This window comes from Ovis canadensis, chromosome 20 (assembly GCF_042477335.2).
Source record: "Ovis canadensis isolate MfBH-ARS-UI-01 breed Bighorn chromosome 20, ARS-UI_OviCan_v2, whole genome shotgun sequence".
Taxonomy (NCBI): Eukaryota; Metazoa; Chordata; class Mammalia; order Artiodactyla; family Bovidae; genus Ovis; species Ovis canadensis.
Window position 1 is genome coordinate 26879507 of NC_091264.1, and position 21786 is coordinate 26901292.

At 38.8% G+C, this 21786-nt stretch overlaps 1 protein-coding gene, 1 long non-coding RNA gene and 1 other non-coding gene across 4 annotated transcripts in view; 2 read left to right on the forward strand and 1 right to left on the reverse strand.

The window, feature by feature from the left end:
• The window catches only part of ZFAND3 (zinc finger AN1-type containing 3), a 316184-nt gene that overhangs the window by 25359 nt on the left and 269039 nt on the right, over window positions 1–21786 (forward strand). The gene's annotated exons all lie outside the window — the stretch shown is intronic.
• On the reverse strand, window positions 7853–7934 carry TRNAL-UAA (transfer RNA leucine (anticodon UAA)). The gene has a single exon. It is a non-coding gene; the product is annotated as a tRNA-Leu (tRNA).
• On the forward strand, window positions 10346–13484 carry LOC138425855 (uncharacterized). The gene is made up of 2 exons (XR_011251428.1): window positions 10346–10445; window positions 13106–13484. It is a non-coding gene; the product is annotated as an uncharacterized lncRNA (long non-coding RNA).

Below are 21786 nucleotides of genomic sequence, written 5' to 3' on the forward strand. Positions count from 1 at the left end.
AAAAATTTGAGATGTTGCTAACTGTGGCCTGGTCCTTTGCTTCCAAAGCTAGAAACTCTTATATTGAAGGTTTCCTAAGACTTTTGGGGCCATAATTATGCTAACCAAACCCATGAGACCAGTTGATTAGAAGAATCAGAGATAACAGGAAGATTAATTACATTAATAAAACAGAACCAGTTGATTGCAATCTTTCTAGGTTGTACTATATCTGTGACTATAGTGCTTTTATAAGTTTGTCTCAGTTCAGAGCATCACTTTTGTGAATTCAAGGTACTTGAATTTATAGTCATTCTACTCCCCCTCTTCTGTCCCTGGGAAAATATTTTTCCTGCTGTAGATCAGTTTTGCCTGATTTGGAGATCATATAAATGGATTTAGGTGGTATGTGTTCTTTTTGTAAGGCTTCCCTGACTCAGTATAGTGTTTTTGGTATTCATCAGTAGTCTGTTCCTTTTTATTGTGTGCTTTTTAATAGTTTCTATTGTGTGAGTATACCACTGTTTTGTTCCTCTGTTCTCCTGTTTATAGATACCCTAATTTACTTTTTAAATTTTAACAACAATAACACAAAAGTCACTTATCAGCATGACTTCTTACCTAACATCAGGTAATGGACTAGAATTGATTGTAATTTTCTTAGATAGCTTTATAGTTCAGCCTTGTTTTTTCTAGTTTCCTTGATTTGGTTTTAGATATGGTACGTGAGATACCCTAGCCCTTTGAGCACCCCAGTTGCAAACCATCTCATCTGTTACGTATTGATTTCTACTAGGGGATGATTTTTTAAATCTTAATGCCTTTAGCCCACTGTGTACTGACTATTACGGTGATTTACTTTTTAAACAAAAGTGTGCCTGTTCTTATTTATGTAAATAAGAACAGTTTTGTAAAATCTTGCCTGTCTCCCTGAACCCAAAGGCAACACTGAGAGCTAATATGAGAGTTTTGTTTTGGGAACTTTGTGGCCCACTGTATTTCTGTTCAGAGATCATGTTTGCCTAATGACCTGACATTTGAGCCTGTTTTTTGTTACTCGACATTTTCCTCATTAAAAAACCTTTACTATATCCAACAGTCTTTGGTAGATGAGACCCCTTTTCCTTTTCTTTTCTGAATCAGACATCTCATGGTCCTTTAACATTTTCAGAACTCTGATAATTTTTCTACCATCTATGTGGAACCTTGTAGTTTTTCAGGGGAAAAAAAAGGGGATTGGAACATACCTCAAAAGTTAATAGATGTATGACTAATGCTGGGTATAATAAGATCATTTCTTAACTTTGCATATATTATACTACTTGAAAAATAGTGCTCCATGATTCTTCTCTATCTCTTGCTCTTCCACTTGCTCTGTATTATTAATGTATTTAGTATGGGTGAGCCTTGGTCATTTTTACTAAGCTTTTTTTAATATCTAAATTTGCCAAACTTGTACTTATATTTTTCTTTGTTAATCAAGTTTTTATATAACTCTTATTTATTAGTTCATGTTGTATCTTGATTTGTGTATTCTGTGATTTCCTCTGAGGGATAGAAACTAACTTCTAGTATTAGGATTTAGTAAGTGGAATAACTTGAATCTGAGACCATAGGACTCTAATAAATAATGTTTTGGAAGAAAAAGTTGGTAGCAGGAACTTGCTGAACCTTTGTTTCTGTTCTTTAAGGGAATCTGCCATAAACTGAGGGTTGGGACAGGCCCTTGGAAAGTCTTCTAGACAGCAGTGAGTCTTAAACACTTAATGATGCATCAGAGAAGAACCGAACAAAACCCTGTAATAATTTAGAAACCTTGTAGCTTTTCTTGTGTTGATTTCCTTCCCACTTTGGTTCTTTACATGACATTAATAAGTGGAAGTAGAACAAAATGTTCTGAATTTCATCTTTCTTATATATGCTTCCTGATGGAGTTTCTTAGAAGCAGGGAATTGGTCTAAAGAGAATAGGTTAGAGATGTGGATAGTTTGTGAAAACTTAGATATTCAAGGGAGGAATCATTTTCCTTTTTTGTTAGCCCCTCATGTCTCTGATTTGACTTTTTGCCAGTCTTTTTCACATGTGTTCAGCCATCTTGGGAATTTTCTTCAGGTGAGTGTGGCAGAGGCCTCAGGAAGAGAACACTATGGAAAATGGTTTGCAAGGAAGCCTAGCACAGTTGCTGGAGGCATGGGCGAGATTCTGCAACAGTTGTCTTTTTACCTAGTACCCTTCAAAGCTTGAAGAAGGAAGTCAGAACAGCTTCCAGTCTCATAGCCCTCCCTTTGCCGAGCTCTGTGTTGGCTGGCGTGTGTGTGTGTGTGCAGTCTTTCACTGTGTCCAGCGCTGCACCTGCATGTGCTGTAGCCTGCCAGGTTCCTTTGTTCATGGGATTTTCAAGGCAAGAATACCGGAGTGGGTTGCCGTTTACTTCTCCAGGGGATATTCCAGATCCAGGGATTGAACCCTTGTGTCTTGTGTCTCCTGCATTGGCAGGCAGATTCTGTGCCACTGTGCCACCTGGGAAGCCCGTGGTAAATGGTAGTGCCATGCTGTTCAGAGACATGTGGTTGGTGGGATGAGAGAGAGATACAGAGAAAGCACAGGTTTCCATTTGGGGGCTGCCACGGTCTTTCATTATGTGAAAGCCTCGCTAAGAATGGCATTTGCCATCATCTTAGTGCAACAAAAAGGCGTTTAAAAGTTGTTAGGGCTGCAGTGGTTTGATTTCTTCAAAGGAAATATCTTTTTAAATATTTAAAAGTATCTGCTTATTTGAAGCAATTCAGAATTGTATATAGCATAAAGTGAAAATTGTCTCTTACCCACCTCGTTTCTAAATACTACTTTCGGGAGATGACTTCTTCTTTGGGTATCTTAACCTTCCAGACCAGAGGGTTCTCTTTGGTGTAAAGAATCAATGCATCACTTGGGTATACTCATGGAGTTTGATTTTTATAACTTTTCCAAGGAACTTGACTAACACTAGGTCATTCTGGTTTCTTAGGAGGAATTAGGGCACTTTGGTTGTCTTTTTTATGCTCTGAGAGTTGACAGGATATTCTGTTAGAAACTTGTCCGGTAAGTTGTAACTCCTGAATTTTTATTTCCTTTTATGAGCGAAGCAGTGTTTTGTTTGCAGTGTGGTGAAAGCCCCAGTTATCTTAGCAAATTACTCCAAAACTTAGGGCCTTAAAAAACGATTCATGGTTATTTCTAAGAGTTGACAGGCTCAGTTTGCAAAGGGGTGTAGCATCGCTTCTGTTACCTCTGTCGTGGTCAAAGCAGTTACAGAGCCTGCCCGGGTTCAAGGGAGTGGGGCAGGGAATGGCCTTCTCCAGCAGAGGCCTGGCAGAGAGCTGGGGCCGTCTTCAGTCTTCCACTAGTGGTGTGACTGGCGCGGTGGCAGTCTTGAGAGGGAGAAGTGGCAGTTACAGAATATCGTTCTTACACTCACTAGTCTTCTGGGTTAGACTTTACCATGCTCAGGCACAGCTTCAAGGTAAGTTTATTTTATTGTTTCTGGTAAAGGAGAAGAAAACATCAGTAACATTTGTCTACAGGAAAGGTTTTTAATGATGTAAGAAAGAAGATGAACTCCAGAGGAAGAAGGTAAGGTTTCCTACTCCTCCCCTCTGCTCTCAAGGAAGCATACATAACTCTTAAGAGGTAACTTGCTTTATTGCTTTTTCTTATTGAGAACTCTGGTAGCTTGCAGAATTTAAGAAGATGGTTTTTGAAGCAGATGGATACATTGAATGTGTCATCAAGGGGGCTTCCCAGGTGGTGCTAGTGGTAAAGAACCTGCCTGTGAATACAGGAGATGTAAGCGATGTGGGTTTGATCTCTGGGTTGGGAAGATCCCCTGGAGAAGGAAATGGCAACCCACTTCAGTATTCGTGCCTGGAGAATCCCATGGACGGAGGAGACTGGCAGGCTACAGTCCAGGGGATTGCAAAGAGGTGGACACGACTGAAGTGACTTAGCACAAGCATGCATGTGTCATCAAGAGAGCCAGGTATGCCAGTCTCCACCTCCCCAGAGATTTGCTAGACGAGACATCCCTTCCCTGTAACTCCGTGCCCCATACACGTATTCTCTGAGATCTTGTTTGTAAAGTGCTTTGGGAAATGATGAAGTGGCTTCATTAGCATGGTTCATAATTTTCCCAACCCTTTAGCTTAAAATGAGCCCCTTGCTTATCTTTCAAGATACTTGCTTTTCAGAGATTTAATGGGAGGATTTTTGTCTTCCGAGTAGACTTTAAAAATGAAACTGCCCTTTTGGAGTTTTGGAGCCTGAGCTGTCCTGCATTCGTGAGTGTGTGGAGCGGTCTCTAACCTCTGTGTGTGCTTTGGCAGTTCCCTCTGTGCAGTCTCTCTCCCATCACCTACCCGGGCCCTTGCTATACACCCGGGAAACTTTTTCTTATCTTACAGTATTCGTGTTGGTTTCTTTGTTCCTCTTAGAGCACTGACTGACCATGTCTGTGTGTTTGAGTTTATTCTAAACTGAGTGCTGAGGCCATCTCAGTCATCTTTACTGCCCTCAATTCGCTTAAGTTTAATGTGTTGAGTGAAGTGTACTACCAGATGCACAGTATTCCTCTAAACCTGAGGCTTGTCAGCAACTAACACTGGAGGGTGGTTTAAAAAAAAGTGGAAAGAGATAATATGAAGAAAGCCACTGAGCACCTAATAAGGGCAACTCATATTTCTATAGCACTGTGTAGTACACAAGACTCTTCGCTTAAGTGTGGTTATATACTTTTGACTCCAGTTCAGTTCAGTCGCTCAGTCGTGTCCGACTTTGTGACCACATGAATCGCAGCACACCAGGCCTCCCTGTCCATCACCAACTCCCGGAGTTCACTCAGACTCACATTCATCAAGTCAGTGATGCCATCCAGCCATCTCATCCTCTGTCGTCCCCTTCTCCTCCTGCCCCCAATCCCTCCCAGCATCAGAGTCTTTTCCAATGAGTCAACTTTTTGCATGAGGTGGCCAAAGTACTGGAGTTTCAGCTTTAGCATCAGTCCTTCCAAAGAAATCCCAGGGCTGATCTCCTTCAGAATGGACTGGGTGGATCTCCTTGCAGTCCAAGGGACTCTCAAGAGTCTTCTCCAACACCACAATTCAAAAGCATCAATTCTTTGGTGCTCAGCCTTCTTCACAGTCCAACTCTCACATCCATACATGACTCCTGGAAAAACCATAGCCTTGACTAGATGGACCTTAGTTGGCAAAGTAATGTCTCTGCTCTTAAATATGCTGTCTAGGTTGGTCATAACTTTTCTTCCAAGGAGTAAGCGTCTTTTAATTTCATGGCTGCAATCACCATCTGCAGTGATTTTGGAGCCCTCAAAAATAAAATCTGACACTAGGAGGGTTGCAAATATTTCCTCTCCTTTACAGATGAGTAGAGGGAGTCTGGAACTTGCTCAAGCTCTCTCCTCTAAAAAGAGGTGGAGCTAGAACTCAAGTCTAGTTATGTAAATGTCTGAGGCAATCCTGTAATTTTTGCTTGTGATTTTTAATCAGGTAGGTTCTGCTTTCCAAAGAAACAGTATCTGAAGATACAAAATATATTGAAAGATGATCATTGAATTCTGGGCTTTCCTATTTCTGGCAATATATTAACCAGAGATTTCTTTTTTTTTCTTTCTGGCTATGCTGTGCAGAATGTGGAATCTTAGTTCCCTGACTAGGGATCGAGCCTGTGACCCCTGCAGTGGAAGCGTGGAGTCTTAACGGCTGGACCTCCAAGGAAGTCCCTACTAACCAGAGATTTAATCTGTAGTAGTTTGATTTATATTATCCAATGCAATATGGATCTTCCCTGGTGGCTCAGACGGTAAAATGTCTGCCTAAAATGCAGATAGACCCGGGTTCAACCCCTGGGTCGGGAAGATCCCCTGGAGAAGGAAATGGCAACCTACTCCAGTATTCTTGCCTGGAGAATCCCATGGACGGAGGAGCGTGGTCACAGAGTCGGACAGGACTGAGTGACTTCATATACTGGATATGAAAGTTCCTGTTTATATTTCTTGCATTTTGAGACTTTGCACAATTTAAAAGTTACTCTTCTTAAAGTTATTTGTCCAAGTTAACAACTGCTAACAAAATCTCATCAGTTAGTTTCCTACTAGATAGAGTATGATTGTATTACATAATCAGAGCACTGTAGACACAAAAAATGATTTGAGTGGCATTTTTTCAATTCTCTGTAGTATGGTGTGTAATTAGTACCATTCTGCATGCATAAGAGAGAAGTTAATCTATTATATACAAAGGATGGTTTAGGGAATAGGTTGACAAACTGCTGCTCAGAGCTACATCTAGCCAAAGAACTAAAATTTTTTATAAGAATCATGTTTTATGCTTATTGCAAAGAGAATAGTATTTCTGTGAATATTATATGAAATTCAAATTTCAGTGTCCATAAATAGTTTCATTGGCAGTCACCCTCGTTCATTTACTTAACTGTTGACAGCTGCTTTCAAGCTCCGCTGGCAGAATTGAGTAGTTGTGACAGGGACCGTGTGGTCTGACAGACCTGAAGTGTTTGCAGGAAAGGCTTGCCAGCCTGTGCCTTAGGGCGTTAGTGCTTAAGTCTGTCTTGCGGAACCTCAGTTGAGAAAGGGTAAGCTTACGAATGAAGACACCTGTTTGTTAAGAGTATTTGTGTTCAAGAGGAGGAGTATGTGTATCACAGCTGCTTTCAGCATTTGATCCTTTTTTTTGTACTGGAGTGATATCCTTTGTCCCTTGGCTCTGACAATTATGGCCTGGATTGGGCACACAGGTTTTATTTTGTTCTAACATGCTGAGCTTGACTTATCCATTGTATTTGACACTTTGAAAAGCACTTTTTTTAATGGCTTACATTGAGATTTGCTTTTGAGAAGCTACTAATTGGCAGTTCCAAACTGGACAGATTGAGGCCAGGTAAAGCCTGTAGGTGCCTGTCAGGCAGCAGTGAAGTTAAAAATCACCTGCTGTCAACACTAGGGAATTTTCCTATCATTTTCATTTTTTGAGTAAATGAAGGATCGCTAGATTTCTGAAGTTGTAGCACTGAATGGGGAAACTGGGTAGTTTGCCTCTGTGGAGTTCCCTTTGTTTCTGTAGCCTAATCATGAATTAACTCTCCGCTAAGCTCTTTCTGGCTTTGGTTAGAAATATTTTTCTGCTAAGTTTTTAATTAGGAAATGCAGAAATAGGACTGCTTGAGTTGTCATAACTTGAACTTGCTGTGAAACTTTTAAACTGGAGAGGGTGCCAATGAAGACTTGTTTGAAAAAATAGGGGAGGGATATGTTTCCTGCCTAAATTAATGCTGTTGGTTTTTTATTGTATGAAGCTGAAGACAATTATAGATGGGGCTAATAAGGACTGTTGAGAAAGCTATCGACTTCTTTCTTTAAACTTCTATTTTGTATGGAACTTTTGTAACTTGGATCTAATTTTGACAAGTGAGGTTCTTCAACATCATGTTTTCCTGTAGAAGTAGATCTTTAAATAAAATAACCAACTCCAAAGTTTGACAGAAATCTTAAAACATATCAGTGAATAGTGTTTTATTGTTCAGGTGCTGCGCTGTGCTTCGACACGCAGTCGTGCCTGACGCTTCGCAGCCCCGTGGACTGTGTGTAGCCTGCCAGGCTTCTCTGTCCGTGGGGATTGTCCAGGCAAGAACACTGGAGGATGTTGCCATGGCCTCCTCCAGGGGATCTTCCTGACCCAAGAGAGACCCTTGGGCGTCTCAGACCCTTCCTGACCCTGGTCTCCTGCATTGCAGGCAGATTCTTGGCCGTCTGAGCTACCAGGGAAGCCCAGGCGTTGTGTGACTTGAACAGGAAAGCGCTGAGAAGTGCTGTGAGCAGGGTTTGAACCTGCTTGGGGAGACCCCATGGGATCTTAAGTCCAAGGCCTTAACCACTGGACCATCACAGCTCTCTGTGCACGTTGCTTAATTAAGATCACTTTGGTTATAAGAAACAAGTCCATTAACATGATTTTAGTAAGGGGAAAGTTTATTTTAAGGCCATTCACTCAGTTCATTCAGTAAACATTTATTGAGTCAGATAGTCTGTGTCAGGCACTGTTCTAGATCTTCAAGAATACAGGGAAATCTCAACATTAATCAAAGAACAAGCACCATTGTGTACCTAATAAAGCTAGATTCAAGGAGGTGCTGAGGATCTTAATGGTAGGTTGTGTCAGTCACATGAAAGACTTACTGAAATGCAGAAGAATAATGTGCATTTCTGACAAGTTCCCTGGTGACCACACTTGGAGCACTTTAATAAGTTCGTAGAGGGATTATCTAATTGATTCACCTCTGACAACATATGAATGTTGTCTAATTCCCTTTTGCCATCTGGGGTGTCTGATATCCATCCTTCATCTAAACAGGAATTTTTCTGGAGGGCAGTTACTCTTGAAGGACATGATGGCAGATACAGGCTGTGAACCATGTCCAGTGAAACACAGAACGAACTCTGGCAGGTTGTGTGCTATAGTCATCTGTCTTCTCCTTTTTCCTACCTATCTGTTCTTATTCTTTGTTAAACTTCTAATTTTCTTTACAGAGTCTGAGTCAGTTTTGGAAGTTCTTTTGAAAGGGAGAGTGTATGATGTTCCAACTTTCTACCCTTTTCTCTCTTGAGGTTTTACACAAAGAGAAACACATGTTAACTTCTCCCTTTTTGTCCAGAAGAGTCAGAACTTCACAGCCAGGAGGATTTTGGCAGGGGGTGATGGTGGTAGTGGGGTGAATTTTTTTTAAACTTCTGGGAAAAAGTTGGCGACTTTCAGGCTATTGAAGTAGGTAGTACAGATCTGAAGTAGGGTTGGGGTAGTAGGAAGTAGATAAGGTAGAGTAGAAGAAACACAAAGAGATGAAAAATGTGTTAATGGAACACAAACTTTAAGAATTAATGTCCTTGTAATTTTCCTGAAAAAACAGATGCTTCAAAGAATGTCACGGCAGAGGTGAAACACAGTGCTGAAATAAAACAGCCAGCACAGTGGACCAGAAATGTCCAGGGAGAAGCCATTTGTGGCCTGAATGTGAATTATTTTAGGGTGATTGGAAAGGTTTTTGATAGGGAAATAAAGGTACCCAGTGAAGATTGTACTCAGGGGTAGTTTTGCCAGGAATGTAAAAAAGGAAAAGTCATTTCTTAGACTGGTTCTTTCCAAAGTGCTATTACCATGTTATTCAATCTTCACAAATAAATTGGATGTGTCTTATTTTTCCCCTTTTCACTGAGGGTGAAATTTAGTAGAGATTTAACTTGCTTAAAGAAAACCTAGGTTACTGAGTTCAGTGAGTCTAGACTTTAAAACCTCAGTCTTACTCGTTATCTTTTTCCTTGGAAATGAGGTTCTTTTACTGTTTTCCCAGTCTTAGTTATATCTACGTAGCTGGAAGCCAGAGTCATCTTTGACCTTTATACCTCCTCCATTATTCACCAAATTGATCTTCTGCCTGTATCTTATATTTTTCTCTCCCTCTTTGCCATCACTGCCACAGTATGTCAGGCAGGCTCTGCCTCCTGTTTGGCCTCTTGTGTTTAAATGAAACTTCTTACTGGGTTCTGGTCTTTCTCTCATTCCATTAATTTATGATCTTTGGAAAACAGACCTGTTAATGTCATTTATGAACCAAAAGAACAGGATGAATGCTTACTGTTTGAGATGAAATTCAGAAACTCTGTAGTCTGACTTCAGACTATACTGTTTTACCTAACCACCTAATTTTATCCACATATACTTTGCATAAGCCACATAAAACTAATTGTTCCTTACTTATAGTAATCTCTGATCTCAAAGTGTTGTAGTATAATTATAAATGGATTTCATAATGACCCTGAATCTTAAAATAGAGTTAAAATTTTCTTTGGTATTTTTATATTTTAGCTTAAGAGGGCAAGACAGTATATAAAATAAAGATAACTGTCCAAGAGAGTTAAAACTGGGGAGGATGGGGAACGACAGCTTGGTACTTACAAGGATAGGTTTTCAGCTGTTAGAACAGTTGGCTTCTTAGACTCCTCAGGTACTCAGGGATCTGACCAGTCAATGTTTTACCGTAGTTGCCTAGTTCCTGCTTTGGCTCCTTTTGTAGCTGATATATATTGTGCTTTGTTTGGGGCTTATTGGTTAAACATGAATTCTTTAAAGCAGTATAGAAACAAGAGAAAAGATTATAGCATATACAGTATGTGTTACATGTAAAATGTCCAGTTTAGGCATCAAAAATAATTTTGTGATAATTTCTAAAGAATCATTAGAAATCTTTCTAAGCATTACTTAAGAAGATCGCAAACCCAATTTAACATGCTTCTTGACTTATCTTCTAGCTCTTGACAAAACCAGAATCAGGCCATGTGACTTTGGCAAGTTATGTGACTTCCCCTGAGACTCAGTTTCCTTGTCTCATAAAAGGGCTTAGACTAGGTAAGTGGTTCTTCACCGGTGGTGGGGAGGTTGGATTTGTCTCCTGGAGGACACGTGACAGTGTCTGGAGATATTTTTAGTTGTTATCACTTAGTGGAGAAGAGGTGCTAATGACATCAAGTGGGTAGAAGCCAAGAATACTGCTGAACATCCTACAGTATATAGGACACTCTGCAAAACAAGGGTTACCTGGAAGTGGTCCAGGTTTTGATCTGTTCTGTGCTGTACAGATCTTCAAATTGGTCCCATATACCTCCAGATCAAAACCACACTCCTTTCCTTTCTTAACCCAGTGTGGTATCTTTATTACCTCACGAACGTATCTTGCTTTCCAAACTTCTTGCCTTCTCATTTTCTCTCTTCCTGGAATGTCTTTCTGCCTCCTACTTGTTGTATATGGTTGATCAATGAATAACATGGGTTTGAATTGCTCAGGTCTGTTTATATGTGGATTTTTTTTTCAGTAGTAAATACTACAGTATTACATAAACTCTGGTTGATTGAATCTGCAGATGCAGATGACTGACTGTAAGTTATACATAGATTTTTGATGGCATGAAGAGTTAGTGCCCCTGACTCCATATTGTTCCAGGGTCAACTGCAGGTATACTGTCTCTAAAGACATACATTTTTGTATTCCCTTAACATTTGGTGTTAATTTAAACTAAATCATAGTTCTTTAATTTCACATGTTCTTTGTGTACTGTATTTCTAAACTTTTAAGTTTCTCAGAGGGTGTCCTCTCTCTGCTTTTAATCTTTTCTCCACTGTAGATATCTTTGATGATTTGGTTCTTTTCAAACCCTGGTGGGCTTAGAAAAAAAAAAGAGTAAAAGAGTTGTGAGAAGTTGATTGTGATTGGTGCACTTCTAGGTCATAATTTCTGTTTTGATGTGGCCTGAATATTTCACTTCATTTTGTATGATGAGAAATGCTCCAGCTTAGAATTAAGGGATTTAGTGTGAGTTGGTTCATTCATATCACTCTAAATTTAACACCTGAAAGTGAGGCTTACATTGGTGAGATCGGTGTGAAGAGAGGACTGGGTAAGGTCGCATCATGGGAGACCGGCTTGAGGTGGAGTTCCATAACAGGTGGGCACAGGGGCCACAAGAGAGCAGGGATGGGGGAGGGGCACAAACTAAAGGACAATCTAAAGATAACAAGGTGAGCTGCCTATTTAAAAAATGTGCCAAGGAGTATTCCTGAGCTTCAGAAAAGCTGGATTTTTAAAACTTCTGTTTCTTGCTGTTGTATAGTTTGACCCTGGATTTTGATACCTAGGTCAGTAATCCTATCAAAAGAATTCAGTAATAATATGGTTAAGTAATCTTTCTGGGATAATCTAGGACCTTTAACCATACTTACAACTTTGCTTTTAAGGGAAAGGGAGGAGTTCTGAGTTCCAAACATTGGTTTTGTACTCTAGAAGGGAACTTATGGTATATAAAATTTGCTTAAACAATACATTTTATAAGTCTGTTTTGTTTGCAAGTTTTTGCTTGTAAGCAGTGTCATATATACAAGAAGTAGGAAGAAAATACTAAAACCTCTAAGACTCTAAAGTGTATAGTTAGAAACTTGGATAAGTAAGTAGATTGCATAAAAATTACTGCCAAAATAAATTATTGAGGGGAAAAACAAATCCTATAACATCTATTGTATTTTTGATGACAAAAGTAATATATGTTCAGGATAGAAAATTCAAACACACAAAAATAAGGCTTTTGTCTTGCTTGGCCATTTATGGTGGCCTAACCCACCAGACAGGGAGAAATCAACATGCAAAATATTTTTCTGAATGTGCCGTCTTTAGGGAGACATAAGTTCAGGTAAAAAGCGCATATATTGATTTAATTTAAAAATATAGTGGAGGGACATATTAGGGCAAACATATACTAGATTGGTGCAAACATAATTGTGGTTTTGGACCGTGAATTTTAAATCATTATGACTAGGCTCAAACACCTTTATTCCTCAAAATAGGAATCATTGCAATCAACACATTTTTTGTCAATAAGTTTGTTTATTCCTGTAGCATAAAATCCATGCTATGAGATTCAACGAACTCTTGGAAAGCATTTTCTGCCTCCTGCTGGTTGTGGAAGCGTTTTTCCCTACAAAAGTTGTTGAAATGCTTCAAGAAGTGGTAGTCTGTTGGTCATATGAGTGTGGTGGATGAGACAAAACTTGGTAGCCCAGTCCTTTCAAATTTTGAAGTGTTGGTTGTGTGATGTGTAGTCGAGCATTGTCATGGAGAATTGGGCCCATTCTGTCAACCATTCTAACTGCAGGTGTTGTAGTTTTTGGTGCATCTCATCGATTTGCTGAGCCTGCTTCTCAGATGTAACGGTTTCGTCAGGATTCGGAAAGCTGTAGTGTATCAGACAGGCAGCAGACCACTAAACAGTGACCGTGACCTTTTTTTGGTGGAAGTTTGGCTTTGGGAAGTGCTTTGGAGCTGCTTCTCAGTCCAACCACTGAGCTGGTGGTTGCCAGTTGTATAAGGTCAACTTTTTATCATACGTCACAATCCGATCAAGAAGTGGTTCATTATTGTGGTGTAGAATAAGAGAAGATGACACTTAAGAACAAAGATTTTTTTTGATTTTTGGTCAGCTCATGAGGCACCCACTTATTGAGCTTTTTCGTCTTTCCAGTTTGCTTCCAATGCCGCATGACTGTAGAATAGTCGATGTTGAGTTCTTCAGCAGCTTCTCGTGTAGTTTCAAGAGGGTCAGCTTTGACAGTTGCTCTCAGTCAGTCATTGCAAGCTTCTAATGGCCGGCCGCTACGCTCCTCATCTTCAAGGCTCTCGTCTCCGTGGCAGAACTTCTTGAACCACCACTGTACTGTACCTTCGTTAGCAGTTTCTGGGACAAACGTGTTTTTGTAGCGAGTTGTTTCTGCTGCTTTATGACCCATTTTGAATTTGAATAAAAAACTGCTGGAATTTGCTTTTTTGTCTAACATCATTTCCATAGACTAAAATAAATATAAACAGCAAGTAATAAGTCTAACAAAAAATAAAACAAGAAATGCTCATTAAAATGATGTATAACATAACCATATTTAAGAATGTATTCCAGTATCAAACAGCAAAGTTCAACAATTCAAAACCTCAGTTACTTTTGTACCAACCAAGGAGATCCAGCCAATCCATTCTGAAGGAGATCAGCCCTGGGATTTCTTTGGAGGGAATGATGCTGAAGCTGAAACTCCAGTACTTTGGCCACCTGATGCGAAGAGTTGACTCATTGGAAAAGACTCTGATGCTGGGAGGGATTGGGGGCAGGAGGAGAAGGGGACGACAGAGGATGAGATGGCTGGATGGCATCACGGACTCGATGGTCGTGAATCTGAGTGAACTCTGGGAGTTGGTGATGGACAGGGAGGCCTGGCGTGCTGCGATTCATGGGGTCACAAAGAGTCGGACACGACTGAGCAACTGAACTGAATATAGTAGTTAAGAGAAGATTCTGGAATCAATTTTTCTGTTACAATCCTGACTGATCTTGGGCAGTGTCTGTGTTCTCATGTATAAAATACAGGTATTGCTAATATTAATAATGAGACTTCATAGATTAAGCTTAAATTACAAAAAATTTTATTTCTTATTTCTCCTTTTTACCTGTGAGGACTGGGCTGGCTTAAAATTGTATCAGTTATGGTCGTTTGTACTGATCTGAAGCCTCTGCAGTTCTCTATATTTTGGTCTAAAAAACCTAAAACCAATAAATTTAGTAATAAGAGCAGTTTAGAAGGCAAGCTGTTAGAAGTTTGAGGTTCACAAGAGAGATACAATAATTCTTTGGTGAGGCATTTGGTTGATTGTGATGTGTGTGTGTTGTGATTGTGATTGTATTGTAATGTGATTGTGAATGTAAATGTGTATTTATTCTTTCTTCCAAGTTTTTGGTGATCCTTTCTGATGTTAACTTTTTCTTATACCTGTTGTCTATTTATATGTCTTTGGAAAAATGTACTCAGTTCCTTTGCTCATTTTTTAGTTGGATTGTTTGCTTTTTTGCTGTTATGAGTTCTTTATATGTTTTAGATATTAACCCGTATAAGATACATGATTTGTAAATGTTTTCTCCCATTTGTAGGTTGCCTTTTCAATCTATTGGTTTCTTTGGCTGTGCAGATGTTTTTTAATTTACGTCTTACTTATTTAATGTTTTGCTTTTGGTGTCAGATCCAACACATCATTGTCAAAGCTGATGTCGTGGAGCTTACCTCCATGTTTTCTTCTTGGAGTTATATGGTTTCATGTTCTGTGTTGGGAGTTGTTAATCCATTTTGAGTGGGTTTTCTGCATCTGTTGATATGATCATATGGTTTTATCCTTCATTTTGTTGTTTTGTGTCACACTGATTAATGAGTGGATATTGAAACATCCTTGCATGCTCGGACTAAACCCCACTTAATTGTGGTATATGATCCTTTTAATAATAGTGTTAAATTTGATTTGCTAATTTTTTTTTTTTTTTAAGAATTTTTACATCTATGGTCATTAGGGATATTGGTTTATAGTTCTCTTGTACTCTCCTTGCCTGGTTTTGTTATCAGGTGATGCTGGCTTTATAAAAAGAATTTGGAAGTATTCCCTCCACTTCTGTTTTTTTGGAAGGGTTTGAGAAGGATTGGTATTAATTCTTTTGAAAATTTTTGGTAGAATTCACAAGTGAAGCCATCTGTGCCTGGACTTTTGTTTGTTGGGAGGATTTTGATTACTGATGTTGCAGTCCATGGGGTTGCAAAGAGTCGGATGCAACTGAGCAGCTGAACTGAACAGTTTTTTTTTTTTTTTAACCGGTGATTGGTTTGTTCAGCCTTTTCTATCTTCATGACTCATTTTGTTAGGTTGTGTGTTTCTAAGAATTTTTCTAGTTGTCCAGTGTGTTGGCATATAATTGTCCATGTATCTATTACTAAAAAATATTTTTGTGTCTATGGAAGCAGGTTAACCACGTTTCCAATACCATGTTCTAGCCCTGCTTTAGAAAGGCATCATGTTGTGATGCAGAGAGTTATGCCTTTGGAGCGAGAAAGTCCCAAGTTTACATCTTTTCCCCACCACTTATTAGCTTTGTAAGACAGACTCTCTCTACATCTTACTTTTTTTCATTGTAAAGTAAGCATGTTTCCTCCATTTCAGAAACGTTGTGTTAGGGATCAAATATGTGAGTCTGAGTGAACTCTGGGAGTTGGTGATGGACAGGGAGGCCTGGCGTGCTGCGATTCGTGGGGTCGCAGAGTTGGACACGACTGAGCGACTGAACTGAAGATAACATATATGGAAGTACTTTTTAAATAGAACAGAAAATTTGGGTATTACATTTTGTATACATTATTGTATTATAGTATTGTATTACATTACAGTATTACATTTTGTCTCAGTCCTTTTTTAAAAATTAAGAAAAATTCTATTTTTTATTTTTTGGCTGTGCTGGATCTTTGTTGCCGTGCAGACTTCTCTCTTTGCGGCGTGTGGCCTTCTGACCGTGGGGGGCTCTCTTGTCGTGTAGCGCGCCCCCTTGCACGTGCGCTCCGTAGTTTCAGCTCCTGGGCTCTTGAACACAGGCTCAGTAGTTGTGCATGGGCTTAGTTGTGCTGGGGCACGAGGGATCCTCCCAGATCAGGGATGTCTCGTGCATTGGCAGACGGATTCTTTGCCACTGAGCCACCAGGGTCCTTTTTAATAAAGACAATCATGACTCACTTTTACCTAGAGCAAGTTTTATCTGAGTAGTCTGTGTTTGGCAATTTGAACTTAACTTTCAGTGTTTCCTCTTGTTGATCCTCTTGTAAGTTCTTCTCCATATTGTTTGTAACTGTGCTCATCTGTAACTGTCAACAGATACTGTGATGCTCCTTAAACTGCATCTCAGAAATATATAATCTAGGGCCCTAGCTATTTTCTGATGAATCTTACGGTCACAGACTAAAAATGAGGTTTGCTTTTGGGGAGGGTCCCAAAAGATGACGCTTTGGGATAAACAATAGATGAAGACTAAATTGATAGATGGTCACTGCAATTATAAGTTGCCGTGCACACGTCCATGGGGTCGCAGAGAGTCGGACACGACTGAGCGACTTTCACTGCTGGGTTTATGAGACTGGCCTTGTACTTCAGTTTGGGTCATGTTTCAGAAAGGAGCAACTTTTCTCCACTGTCATTTGACTTTTCATTAATATTGATTTTTCTGGCTTCAAAAAGGATGTGTGTTTACATTTTATTTGTTTGGAATGTACCTCTATATCCCAAAAGAAGTTGAGGTAAGTAGTGACAGTTTTATGGAGTATTTCCATATATATGATGTGAAAGTAATACTATAAAATATTATAAATACAAGGGCACTGGTGACTCTTGTGATTAATATTCAGAAGTTTAATTAGATTTTCCAGTTTAAAAATTTGTTAGCCTTATTATTTGACTAGTTAATGAGCTTCCTCTTCCCCTGCTGGCTGACTCTTTAGAAATACAATGAATTAGGGAAAAAAAAAATACTAATTCTGAGCTGAGAATATCTGTTAAATTTTATACTCTTTGTAGAAGTGGCTAATGTTAGAGGTGTCATTTGGGTAAGGAATTGATTGCATTATGTCTTTCCTTGTTTGTAACTTGTTTCCAGTGGTATTTAACGCTCAGGGCGATACTCATTTAGCATTTCTTCTAAAAAGGTAGACTAGATTTTAGTTATAGCATGTGTCATAAATTTTCTTTTTTGTGTTCTCAAAAGCCACCTCAGCTACCTTTTCTGACCAGAACAACTTGTGGTTTGTGTGCCTTTAATTGGTTGTTTATTTATATGGCATTTATTTACTGAATATTGCTTAGTATCTATTAAAGCCCCAGTAGGCGTTGAAGTAAACATGAGATGAGATGATACTCCATGAAAGCTTGGAGCTTTTTCTCTGCTTGAGATCTATACTGTATGCCTTTGAAATATTAAATAAAATCTAGAGCAGTGTCTCATTAAATAGAATGATGAATGCTATTAGATATTAAATACATTTGAATATTAAAGATTAGGAAGGCCATTGTTGTGTTAAAGATAAGGCAGGCATCAGAATGACTTAAAAGATTCTGAAGAAGGGATATAGTTCAGATAGCAGAAACGGGGATGTGAAGGACAGGCCTTCCATGACAAGAGGCTTGAGTAGGATGTTAGCGTGATTTATTTAGGGTACAGTGGAAGGCACCACCCCAACATCTTTACACTTCAGTTGATTTAATCCTTAGGTTAATCCTCTGATGTGGTGTGATTCTGTATTTCACAGATAAAGTAAGAAAGACTTACAGGGGTTAAAACTATTGTTAACATCTCCATTTACAAGTCATGAAAGTGCTAGGTTTTTATTCTGTATATGTCTGGGTGCGGATAGAAACCTGTGCTGCTCTGACTATAACTAAAAGGGCCATGTAGCCTAGGTATTATGTGTGATTTTCACATTCCAGAATTTACTTACAAATACTTCTTAGTAGGCATTAAGTATGGGTAACGAGCTTTATTTTAAAATTTCACGGTTTTTAGTGCATACTAAAATTTTGACCTGTTGGTAGTAGGGATAGAAATATGTTCCGTGAGTTCTGCTCTGCATGCATGCTCTTTCCCTGCCAGGGGGTTGGTAGAAACGGGAAAATTGAAATGTGGCACTGCTTCCTGTTTAGTCTGGATCTGGCCTCAGTATTGTTTTTTAAAAATGCACTCAAGAAGAGAATGACATAAGAAAACTTTGTGAGTTAAATTTTATTCTTTAAGTTATACTTTGTCTTTTTAACAGTGATCTGTTTGGTGTTATTGTTGAAAAGCTTTAGTTTTCACAGATTTTCCATCTGGTTTAACCAAATTGATTTATCAAACATATTTTCAAATGGTTACTCATGGCTTTGATTATAAAAATTGCCTAACTCTAAGGCTAGGCATCCACCTATTTTGCAAGACAAGCCGGACAGTTCCAGACAAGTGGCCTTTGGACCATTTGTTGACGTCTGTCAGGTCAAATCATTTTTGTTCAAAAACGGGTGAATGGATTGGGTTGACAGCATACACTAAGCTGCTTGAGTGTGGGGCATTCTCTGTATCATTGAGGACTTAGTTAGAGACATTTATTCTTTCCCTAAAGGTCGTTTAAGGGTAAAGGTTTTATCAAGTTTATATGGCTGATGAAACATACCATGATTAATTAAGATTAGTGACAACTTTAAAGCTGTTTTTGAATTTAAATAAAAAATTAAATAGGACTTTTGCTTTGAGGCCTGACTCTATCTACATAAAGGGAAATTGCCTATATAAGTGAATGCAAATGGTTGCATTCACTTATATAGGCAGTTTCCCTTTATGTTCTTACCAGATAACTTTCTCCATAATTGCACACTTATCTGGGGATCTAAGACAAGCAATATGATAGTTTCTTAATTAAACATGAGAACTGTTAAATAGTTACCATGATTCTACATGGGAAGGTTTATAGATTTTCCTGCAGGATTCTTATTCCCTGTGGGATGTGATGAAGAATGGTTAGGAGAAGGGATATAGCATATTGTCAAAGAGTATTATATCTGTGTGGAACGACCTTTAAAAAAAAAACCCTGAGATATAATTGACATAATGACTTAATATATGTTTATGTTGTGAAATGATCACTGCAATAAGCTCCCCATCCATTACCAAACATAGTGACAATAATTTTTTTCCCCTTGTGATGAGATCTTTCAAGATCTGTTCTCTTAGCAGCTTTTGAAGTATACAGTACTGTATAGTTACCTGTAGTCTCCATGCTGTACATTTCATCCCCAGGACTTATCTTAAACTGGAAGTTTATACCTTCTAACCACCTTCGCCACCTGTTTCATGTGCTGCCCACCCCCTCCTCTGGCAACCACTAGTCTCTTCTTCCTATCTGAGTTTTTTTTTTTTTAACTTTCCACATATAAGTGATGTCATAAAGTATTTGTCTCTCTCTCTGACATATTTCACTTAGCATAATGCCCTTAAAGGCTAGTACATGGTGTGTCAAATAACAGATATGCCTTCTTTCTCATGGCTGAATAATATTCCATTGTATCTGTAAAACACTTCCTATATCCATTCATCCATTTATACAGATTTAGGTTGTTTCCATGTCCTGGTAATTATTAATAATGCTGCAGTGAATGTGGGGGTGCAGATATGTTTGTAAGATAGTTATTTTATTTCCTTGAGATAAATACCCAGAAGTGAAATTGCTGTTTCACATGGTAGTTAAATTTTTGATTTTTTGAGTAACCTCCATACTGTTTACACAGTGGCTGCACCAGTTTACATTAGCACCAACCATGCACACTGGTTGAACAGCCTTTTTGGTGTGAAGACCAATTCAAGAAAATTAAAACCACACGTATGTACAATAAGACTTCTCAACATTTTCATATATATATAATTTTTTCTCTGTTGAAATTATGCTTTTTAAACCCAGGTAATAAAACAGTATCTGTAATTGCAAATAAGCATTGTCTTAGGTTTTTTTTTAAACTGAAGAATTTCCCTTTTTGATGAAAATTTAGAAACTATGTGTTTGACGTGAATCGTAAAATACCTGTAGTGGTTTATCTTTTAACAGATTTTAAGTGAAATGGAACTTTATGGCTTGGGGATGTGGTTTGAACAGTTTGAGTGAAGAAAGTAAATTGGCCTCATAATTCAGTTCAGAATTTAAAGGTTCTGAGGAGACAGGAGTTGCCATTGGGAATGGAAAGCAAGGTTGAATAGGAATGGCTCACAAATAATGTGGTTTTTCGTGTTTGAGGGTGGCTCAGATGGTAATGCATCTGCCTGCAATGAGGGAGACCCAGGTTTGATCCCTAGGTCAGGAAGATTCTCTGGAGAAGGAAATGGCAACCCACTCCAGTATTCTTGCCTGGAAAAATTCCATAGTGGAGAAGTCTGGTGGGCTACAGCCCATGGGGTGGTAAAGAGTCGGACACGACTGAGTGACTTCACTTAATGGGTGCAAAAATGACTTCTCTGTGCAGACTATGAAACTGGGAGTTGGGTTTTCATCCTTAAGTCTTCTGAATCTTTGACTACTTTACTCGATTTCTGGTCTGTTCCTTAGTGCCAAAAATCTCTAGTGGCTGCTCCTACCTGCTTTTAACTTTAACCTTGAGACAGCAGCAGCTCTGCCCAGCCCATGCTGATAGTGAGACAGTTGATTGGAATTATTCAGCTAGAGACAAGCTTTACAAAAAATGTTTGTTAGAAGGTGATTGGTTGGGATTATCATTCTTTGAACATTTTAAATTTCTTCTTGAAATTAGACTTGAGGGTGATTTTGTGAAGTTAGGAATATTAGTCTGTAGTTTGCTCAGTGTTGTTACATGATGTTGTACTTGTTCAGTTGCTAAGTTGTGTCCACCTCTCTGCAACCCGGTGAACTGTGGCATGTCTGGCTCCCCTGTCCTTTAGTATCTCCCAGAGTTTGCTCAAATTCATATGTCTGTTGAGTTGGTGATGCCATCCAACTATTTAATCCTCTGTCGCCCCCTTCTCCTGCTCTCAATCTTTTCCAGGATTTAGGGTCTTTTTCAGTCAGTTAGTTGGCTCTTTGCATCACGTGGCCAAAGTATTGGAACTTTAGCTTCAACATCAATCCTTCCAATGAATATTCAAGTGGTACTTGAGGGAGTTTGAAATTAATTTGATAATCTCTCCTTTCTTTTTTCTTAGATAATTAATAAGAAAAAATTATATTTTAAAAGAGCTTTTTATTTTTAAAGACATTATTTGAACATTTCTGAATTCTTGTTGGAATTAAAGTGTGAAGTTATCCATAAAGTAATCATGGCTTATCCATAAAGTAATCATGACAAAGCTATTTTGTTGATTTCTTGATTAAAAATTTAGGTCACCCACTGGTTTTTATAGGACACTCCCAAAGATTGTTAAAAGGAGATGTTTTGAGTACAGACGTATCTGAGACGCTGGCGTAGTCTACTTTGTAGTGCATTATCTGGTGACCTTTGAATTTTCTGTTCCTTGGAGAAGAGAGGTCTTTATTTTTACTTCAGTCACAATAAACTCAGTGAGAGATACTTCATGGTCAACAGTAGTAAGATCAGATAAGAAATTCACCTGAGCCTTTTAGGAACTTGTGTATGAAGGGCACTGTGCTATCATGAAATACTTGGGCTCTTTTATAAGGGCCTGGGACGTTCACACAGAAGAGGACTCCTGTGGAGAAGGAGAAGGCTTATTTGTGGAGAGGGCTTATTTTATCTTAATTGTTCAGTGTTTTTCCTAGACAGATGACTTGAAGTCAAATGTTCACCTTTAGGGAATACAAGAAGATACAT